A 7,868-nucleotide genomic window follows, 5' to 3' on the forward strand; every position below is an offset into this window, starting at 1 on the left:
CAAAACATGAAAAATGTGTAAACTTAGAGATGAGAGCTTCAGAGAAGCAGGAATTTTAATGACAGTAGTTTATATTAGATTATTTGCTGTCTTTTGATACAGTTGTTACCAGTACAGACTTCTGTAACTGTTTTTGAAATATCATGAAAGCAAATGTATTTTTGTAAGAGTAATGTAGCACTACAGTCTTGAAATTCAGAAATTAGCTGTCTCATGTTCCACAGCAACCCCAAGTGTTGGACACAGGGTACTTCTGTGGCCAATGTACTTGAAGACAGCTCTGGTGAAAGCTAAGAGTCAAACTTCCGAAATATTAAGTATTAAATTACCCCTTAAAATAGATTTTTTTTAATATGGTGTCTACCAATTTCTATTAAATGTATTAATGTGCTTTCTGCTGTGATACTTTGGTGAAATAGTTGACCTTCATGGAAAACAGTAGGATTTTAAGTAGTGGTAATATAGATACTGTTGGGGGATGTAGTCAAAGCTGGGTAAAAAAATTCTTATGCTAGATTCCAGTGTGGAACAGCTGGGAAGAAAAGTATAAAATAATGAAGCTCAGGAGGAGTTGGGAATAAAGTTATGTTTCAAACTACTAATGGGTCTGATGCATCTGATGTGGGGGAAGGCCTTTATATTAACACCTTGAAAAAGTTACCCTGCAGCAAGGAGGAAAAATCTGATTTCATGAAAGTGAAGCTGCTAACCTTCAAGTAGCTAGCTGGCTTCTTACCATTTGCAGAGTAAAGAGCAGCCCTGGATTTAATGGAGGCATAATTGCAAGCTAGGACTACACTACTGAAAGGTAAATACCTAAATTCAAATGTCAAGCTGGTAGAAGCAACGGAGAAAGTCAATGTAGGATGTGCATGAAGGAGCAGCTCAGACTTGAGCTGTGTGGGGCTGCAGGCAGAAGGCAGTGAATTACTGATATTTTGTAGTGAAGAACCTGTGCCTCAGTCTACCAAGGGTTGCTTCTAAATCCTGCTTTCAGTCTGCCTGATGAACCTCTTTGCCTAACAGAGGCAATCACTGGAGGTGCTGACTTGAACTGCTGTACCCCAGTTGAGGGAAGCCGTAGTGTAACAAAACATCTGTACTGGCTGGAGAAAGATACACAGTTTTCATCTTGTGAGGGCAGATAGAGAAAAAGGTGCAGCTTGACCTCCCTAGTGAACAGAAGCTGGGGCCGAGGAGGAGGAGACATCATCTGTTCTCTTCTTCCCAGCAAGCTGCCTGGCAGTTGAAGTACCAAACATCTGAGAAAGGAAGAGTTCATCACTAGATTTAATTTGAAGCCCCAGCCTGTCTGGATAGACATTGGCAGCCTTGGTGACTACTGACTGCAAAACTTAATGTGAGCTATAAATATCGCTGCAATTCTGATACTGCTGTTCTGCATCACAGGGCTTGTCTTCAAGGGTCAGATGAAATGCTGCCATAGTAGGGGATACCTCAGAAAGGTGTTTGATCTAGATGAGTAACAGTGATACCTCATAAATACGCTCTCCTAGTCAGCAGTGATTTGGGGTTTGGAGTGTTGTTAGAGGTAGACACAAATGAGGCAAAAATCACTCAAAACTGGCAGTGGCTGCACCCTGAAGTTTCAATTCTGAAGGTGAGCTTTAGCACATCAGGCACAATTATTTTCATTTCAGGCAGATAACTGAAGCACCCTGCAAACCAAGTTAACATTTTTAAAAGTCAATTGGGATCATTAGCTTTGTAAGATATGGTACATCATAATGAAGCAACTCCTAAAATGTAGTGAATTTCTTCAAGTATGTATTAAAGTGCAAGTACCTGGTGAAGGGCCCATGCACATAGTTCTATTGCTTGGTTTGTGACATTTTCCCCCTCTTCCATTTACAGCTGAGCAACTTGCTTTCATGAGCAGGAAATCCTGAGGCAATTGTGGTTTTTACCATAAGGAATAGGGCACAGAAGAAGAAGTTGCTCAAATGTGGTGGCTGATATGAGGCCAGTAGAAAATTTTACCCACAAGAATAAAATCTAAAGGGCAGAACTTACTGAGAACTAATTTCTGACAAAAGGTTTTTTGGTTTATTTATTTCTACCTGACTCCAAATTTCATGTGTTGAAATAGAAGAAACTTTACAACTGTCTAAGAGACAGAGCAAATATGCAAGCAATAGATACACAGCAATGGGGATAGTTTTGCCCTGATAAAGAGTTGTGGTCTTATGTGTCTGCAGGGCAGGTTATTTAAGGACAATGTCTTTGGTTTCACAGGCAGTAATTGGCTCCTTGGCTTTGTGTGCTGGACTTTCTAACATTTTTGATAATTCAGTTTCCTTAAGGGAAATTCACAACATTGAATTTTTTTGTTTTGGGTTTTTCTTTTTTTTTTTTTTTTTTTTTTTTTTTTTTTTTTAATTGTGTTCAGGCCTCCTTTTCCCCCCTTACTCTCACTTTCTTCTGGACTTGTGTCACGCTCTGCACTTAAATGATCTTGTTCGGTCTCCATCTGCACCCAAGTTCAAAACCACTGTGGGCCCTTATCTGTGTTCCTGTTTGCCTGCAGTTTCTCTCCTGCTGTAGCTTCTGCTGATTGAAATCTCCACCAGTCTGTCCTTTTCTTTGCAGTGGTAGCCAGTTTCTGCAACATTTGAGGGAAATGAGAAGGAATCTGAGTGGGTGCAGCCTGATTAAAAGACTTCACTGCAAATAATGTGAAACTACTGTTTGTATTTGTACTGGGTTTTTATACTTCATCCAGATTCTGAGAGTGAGAACATGCCAACAGTTTCATAACTGTGTGTGTCTGTGTGCATATATGTGCATATGTCTCTATGCATGTGTATGTATAAATGTGTTGAGATGAATGCATATGAATTTGTGAACAGTTGATGTGTTTGCATGCTGTATCTCTCTGCTCCTATTAACTTTGTTACCCCATTAAGTGCTGCTTGCAGCAGGTGAGGCTTGGCAGAGGTGTTGGTAGCTTTGAGTGTGCCCAGCACTTGGGAAGTTCAGGCTGTAGTGAGAATGCAGGTGACTGGAAAATAACATCATAGGTGAAAGACCAAGATAGATTTGGGGGTCCTCAGTGCCATGAGTTAGCAGTAAGAGAGCTCTCCTCTTCTTTTTCTATACTTTTGACCTTTTCTGAACCACGCAACATCAAATCTTTCCACTAAAAGGAGTCACACCAGATGTGGGGTGTGACCTGATTTCTTGGCTTGGCTGGGTCTACCCACTATGGCTGGTGGGCAGCATTCATGGTTCTTGCAAAGCTGGCTGATGATGGAAAGCCTAAAGCTGTGTCCTGGCTGCCAAACTTCAGCAGCAATTTTCAGTATTTACTAGCTGCTTATCCCTTTTTTCTGAACTAATAATGGAACTTGTTCAGGAAAATAGCATGTCTGCTTTTAATGTTTTCCTTATATTCCATTTAATTTACTGTGATCCCAAAGGTAAGTGAGCTGCTGTGATGTCCTTGTAATAGAAACAATAAAAATAAGGAAAAAAAATAAAAGAAAAGGAGCTAAATGTAGTGAAACATGCAACTGTGGGATACTGAATGGTGCGCTCATCACTGTCACAAGACTGATGTACCCTTTGCCCTCCTGGTGTCCCTGGCAGGACCTCAGCCTATCATTGTCATGACAGGTCTATTGCAGTTTGGAGCAGCCCCATGAGCAGTGTCTGCAGACCACACATGATTACCATTGACACCTGACATTTCCTTTCCTCCAAGAGAATTGCAGTCATGACCTCCAATCAGACTGGGTCCTTGAAACAAAATCACTTGGAGCAAATCCATTTCAAAGAAAATGGATTTAAAGCAGCTCTCATTCTTGGTGTTCTTGTAAGGAAACTAATGCCACTACAGCACAGCTCTCTGTCAGACACTGTGACAGCTTGATACTATTCTACTTTAAAAAAGAAAGCCAGGAAAAACCTCTCTAACCCCAAGCCCTCCCATACTATTTTTTTCTGGTCTTAGTTCCTTTATAGAAGGAATTTATAGAAGCTCCACTGCATGTTCTGTGTGTTAAAAGCACACTCCTCTCCTTTACTTGTCCTTTTCCTTTGCCTTCCCTGCTGCTTTCTGGCAGCTTGCCCCATGCATCCCGTGTGTTGCTTTGTCGATTGATGGCTTTCCCCCCACATCTGTCTGTCAAGGTTTTGTCTTCCAAGCTGGCTGTTGTTCCATGACTGGCCATCAGTCTGCTTGTGGGAGGTGGTGAGTGCCTGCCTTTACAGCACTTATCAAGCTGTCTCTGTGTTGACTCATGGAATCTTTTGCTTTTCTTCACCCTGCTCTTTCTCCCCTCCCAGAGGGGAGGGGGTCTGAGTGGCTGTGTGGATGCTTGTGTGGCTGTGGAAAGATCCTGCTTGAAGTGTGTTGCTCTACCCATTAGAAAGACTGTTTATTCAAAGCTCACTTTGAACAGGTTGGTTGTGAAGACCCAATTAAGTTAAAAAAGGCTTTCTCTTAAATATGTGCCTTAAGGTAAAGGTTCCTTGTTTGGCTTTTTTTTTTTTTTTTTAATTGTTAGATTACACAGTAGCTGCTGGTGTGATCCTCAGGTCAAAAGAAAGATATCTGGTTCCCACCTAGCTTTTTGTAAGTGGTTAAGCTGCTAGACACTAGTGCTGTCTATTAATTTTGAAGTCACAGGCTGTGTTTCAAGGGAAAATGATTACTTAACTCCCCTGACCTAAGACTTGGCACAGACTGGGCCATTGAGATCTGAACTGCTTATTTCTATAGCAATTGACCCCCAATTGAACATGACCTGTCCTTCTCAGTGTGTGCTTGAGTTTTGTACTTGATGCTGTGGTGTCAGGAGTGTTTCCCTCATCTTTCTCGCATGCTTGACCTCATCATCACATATTCATTTCTTTCATATCTTTGTGATGAATTTGCTTGGGTGTCCTATTTGGAATCAGGGCTCTGTATTACTTAACCATAGCACACAGATGGGAATGCACACAGTTCCTGCTCATTTATTTCCAATTCAACTAGAATGAAGGCAGAACAAAAGATACATATGCTGCGGAGTGATAGGGGACAATATTACGAACACGGTGCCTTCTTCCCAGCCACTTTCTTTTAGCTGTTCCTGCTCTCTTCACATTTCATTGCATATGGCTTTTCTTCAATTTTTAATTCATCTTCACAATCAAGGCATCTCCCAGCCACCCTCTGTTTGTTTATCAACCACCTCCTTGTCCTTTCATAAAGGTAAAGCTAAAGCCAGGTCACTCATCTTTGGTTCTGAAATGCTGTCTCACCCAAAATCCCACCTGGCCTCCTTTGCTGGTGGATAACTGCTCCGGGTAGTTGTGGTGTGTATCCTGTGTATCCCTGCTGAAGAGGGAGCAAGGTCGTGCTCTGGTCTGTCCTGGGTCTAACTTTAGCTGCATTTGTGAAGAGAGGATGTTCACATTAAATGTATACATGACACAAAGCTGGGAGGGGCCACATGTGCACTTAAAGATGAGAGAAAAATTCAAAATTAATTTAAAGGGTGAAATTTGAGAGGCAAAACAAGCTGTTTCAACTGAGCAGTGGTAACAAACACCAGGGAACCAGTGGCCAGATGGCAGCTGCAGAAAAGGAGGAGAGCTAGACAGCTGCGGTGTATTATTGTGGGAAAGGAATACATTTTAAAGGGATGAATAAAGAGAAGTATTGCTCTACTCAGTATCTTCAGTAGGCAATTTGCAACTTACCTGGAAAGATGTAGGACTCAGTGAGAGTGAAGAAGAGACCAACATGAGTGATATAAGGTCTGGCAAACCTGACCTGGGAGGAGAGAGAGAAGAACACTGGAATTGTTTAGGCTAGAGAAGAAGCGACTGAGAGCAAATATAGATTGTGAAGAAAGAGGGTAAAGGAATAATCTGTTCTCCATGTTTGTGGTAGATGGGATGAGGAGCACCAAGCTTATACCTTAACCTCTCAGGCTGTGAGTAGATACTGGGAAGAGCTTTTCCTGGTAAGGACAGCTTGACTGGGACACTGTCTTTCCTGCAGAGACCTATAGAAACAAGTAGAGGGGAGGTGAGTTAGATCTTGCCAAATTTCCTTTAATCCTGTTTTTCTATGTTTAACTGCAGTGAGGAACTGTTTCCTTGCTGGTGCTGACAAGACAACCATCTCTTACCTCCTTTTTCAATGGGATGTACGGAATGTTCTTAGCTGTGGGGGTGGATTTGTCTCCATCTTCAGATTAGGCCTGTAGCTCATCTGGAGCTGAGAGATTCTGAGCAACCTCCTCATGAAACTGCATTTATTTCATCCTAGACTGTCATTGTTTTCCAGAGTGGGCATTGCTGAAGAGGAGCTTGGCCTCCATGTTTATATTAAAGTCAGGGATGGTTTTGCACTGACCCTTCTTAGGGCTACTTTCCTCCAGGGCAGATACATCTTGGAGAAAGCTGGTCAGAGCAGCCCAAAACAGAAAGGCAGTGATCTAAAAAGTAATCAAGGTGGGCAATGAGAGGTCCTCAACTTGGCTTGGTTTAGCAGAACAGATATACATTAGATCTTGCTTCTCCCCTGACACACATCCCCCTTTCTTCAAAAATGCTTCTGCTTCTTTTATTTCTAGCAGGCAGGAAAGCTCATTTTCCCCCTCAAATTTTCAGCATCTTTGACAGCAGAAATTAAATTCCTTTAAGTCCCTTGAGCCTGCTGCTCTTAAAAACCCAGTCTGCACTCCTCAATCACAGAGGATTTAGAGGGAGAGAGAACCACTGTGATGTAAAAAGAAAATAATGCAGAAAAAATTGAGGTGAGAAGGCTGGAACTACAGCTGCATGACCCTTGGGTTTAACTGCATCATATTTAGCTTGTATTATCCAAATGTTTTGCTGAATCTTTTTCCTGCTTTCCCAGCTCATGTTGTTCTTCATTGTGGGAAGCTGTGACCCTGTCTGAGGGGAGCTGGCTCTTCCTGGGGGCTCTGCCTCTGCCCCCAGCTCTCTCTGTCCATGTTGCCCTCTGGATAGCGCAGCTGCTGGGCTCAGCTTTCCCTTGTTCCAGGGGCATGCCAGGCAGCAGGGCTGGGGCTGCACGAGGAGCTGCGAGGGGACACAGCTGATCCCACCTGAGCACAGGGATCCCATCATACTCAGCACATAAAGCTGGGGAAAGATGGAAGGGGGGACATTCAGAATCACGGTGCTTGCCTTCCAAAGTCACCATTGCACATGGGGGAGCCCTGCTCTCCTAAAGATGGCTGAACACCTGCCAGCCCTTGGGAAGTGGTGAGTGGATTCCTTGTTTGGGTTTGCTTGCATGCATGGCCCTTGCTTTAGTGATGAAACTGCCTTGATCTCAACCCATGAGCTTTCTCACTTTTACTCTTCCAGCTCTCTCCCCTGTCATGACATGGGGGGGAGTGAGTGAGTGAGTGAGTGAGTGAGCGAGTGAGCAGCTGTGTGGTGCTTCCTTGATGTGAAACCATGACAGCTGTGAAGAGAGAAACTCTGACCCCAGGGCAGGAGCTGAGATGACATGATGCTGAGTGACTCAGAACACAACGCTGCTCAGATGAATTTTTAATATGTTTGCAAATATGAGTGTTCAAACTGACTAAGGCCAGAAGGAAATTCTGACACTTGCCTCCTTTGCATTTTCTGTCTTGTTCAAACAACTGAAATCCTGACTGAATTCAAGACTGAGCTGCTGATCACATTCCAGAGTCAGATTTTTGTCAGCAACAGCCTTTCCTTGGTATTATACCAAATGTCATCCATAGAGACCTTCACATGCACATGCTGAGCAAATGGAGTAAATCTGGGAGTGATAACATTGTTGGGTGAAAGGAATCTTTGTGTAAAAAAGTTATTGATATCCTGGTAAATTAATCTTGAAATGAAGAATA

The sequence above is a fragment of the Zonotrichia albicollis genome, chromosome 2, assembly GCF_047830755.1.
Source record: "Zonotrichia albicollis isolate bZonAlb1 chromosome 2, bZonAlb1.hap1, whole genome shotgun sequence".
Taxonomy (NCBI): domain Eukaryota; kingdom Metazoa; phylum Chordata; class Aves; order Passeriformes; family Passerellidae; genus Zonotrichia; species Zonotrichia albicollis.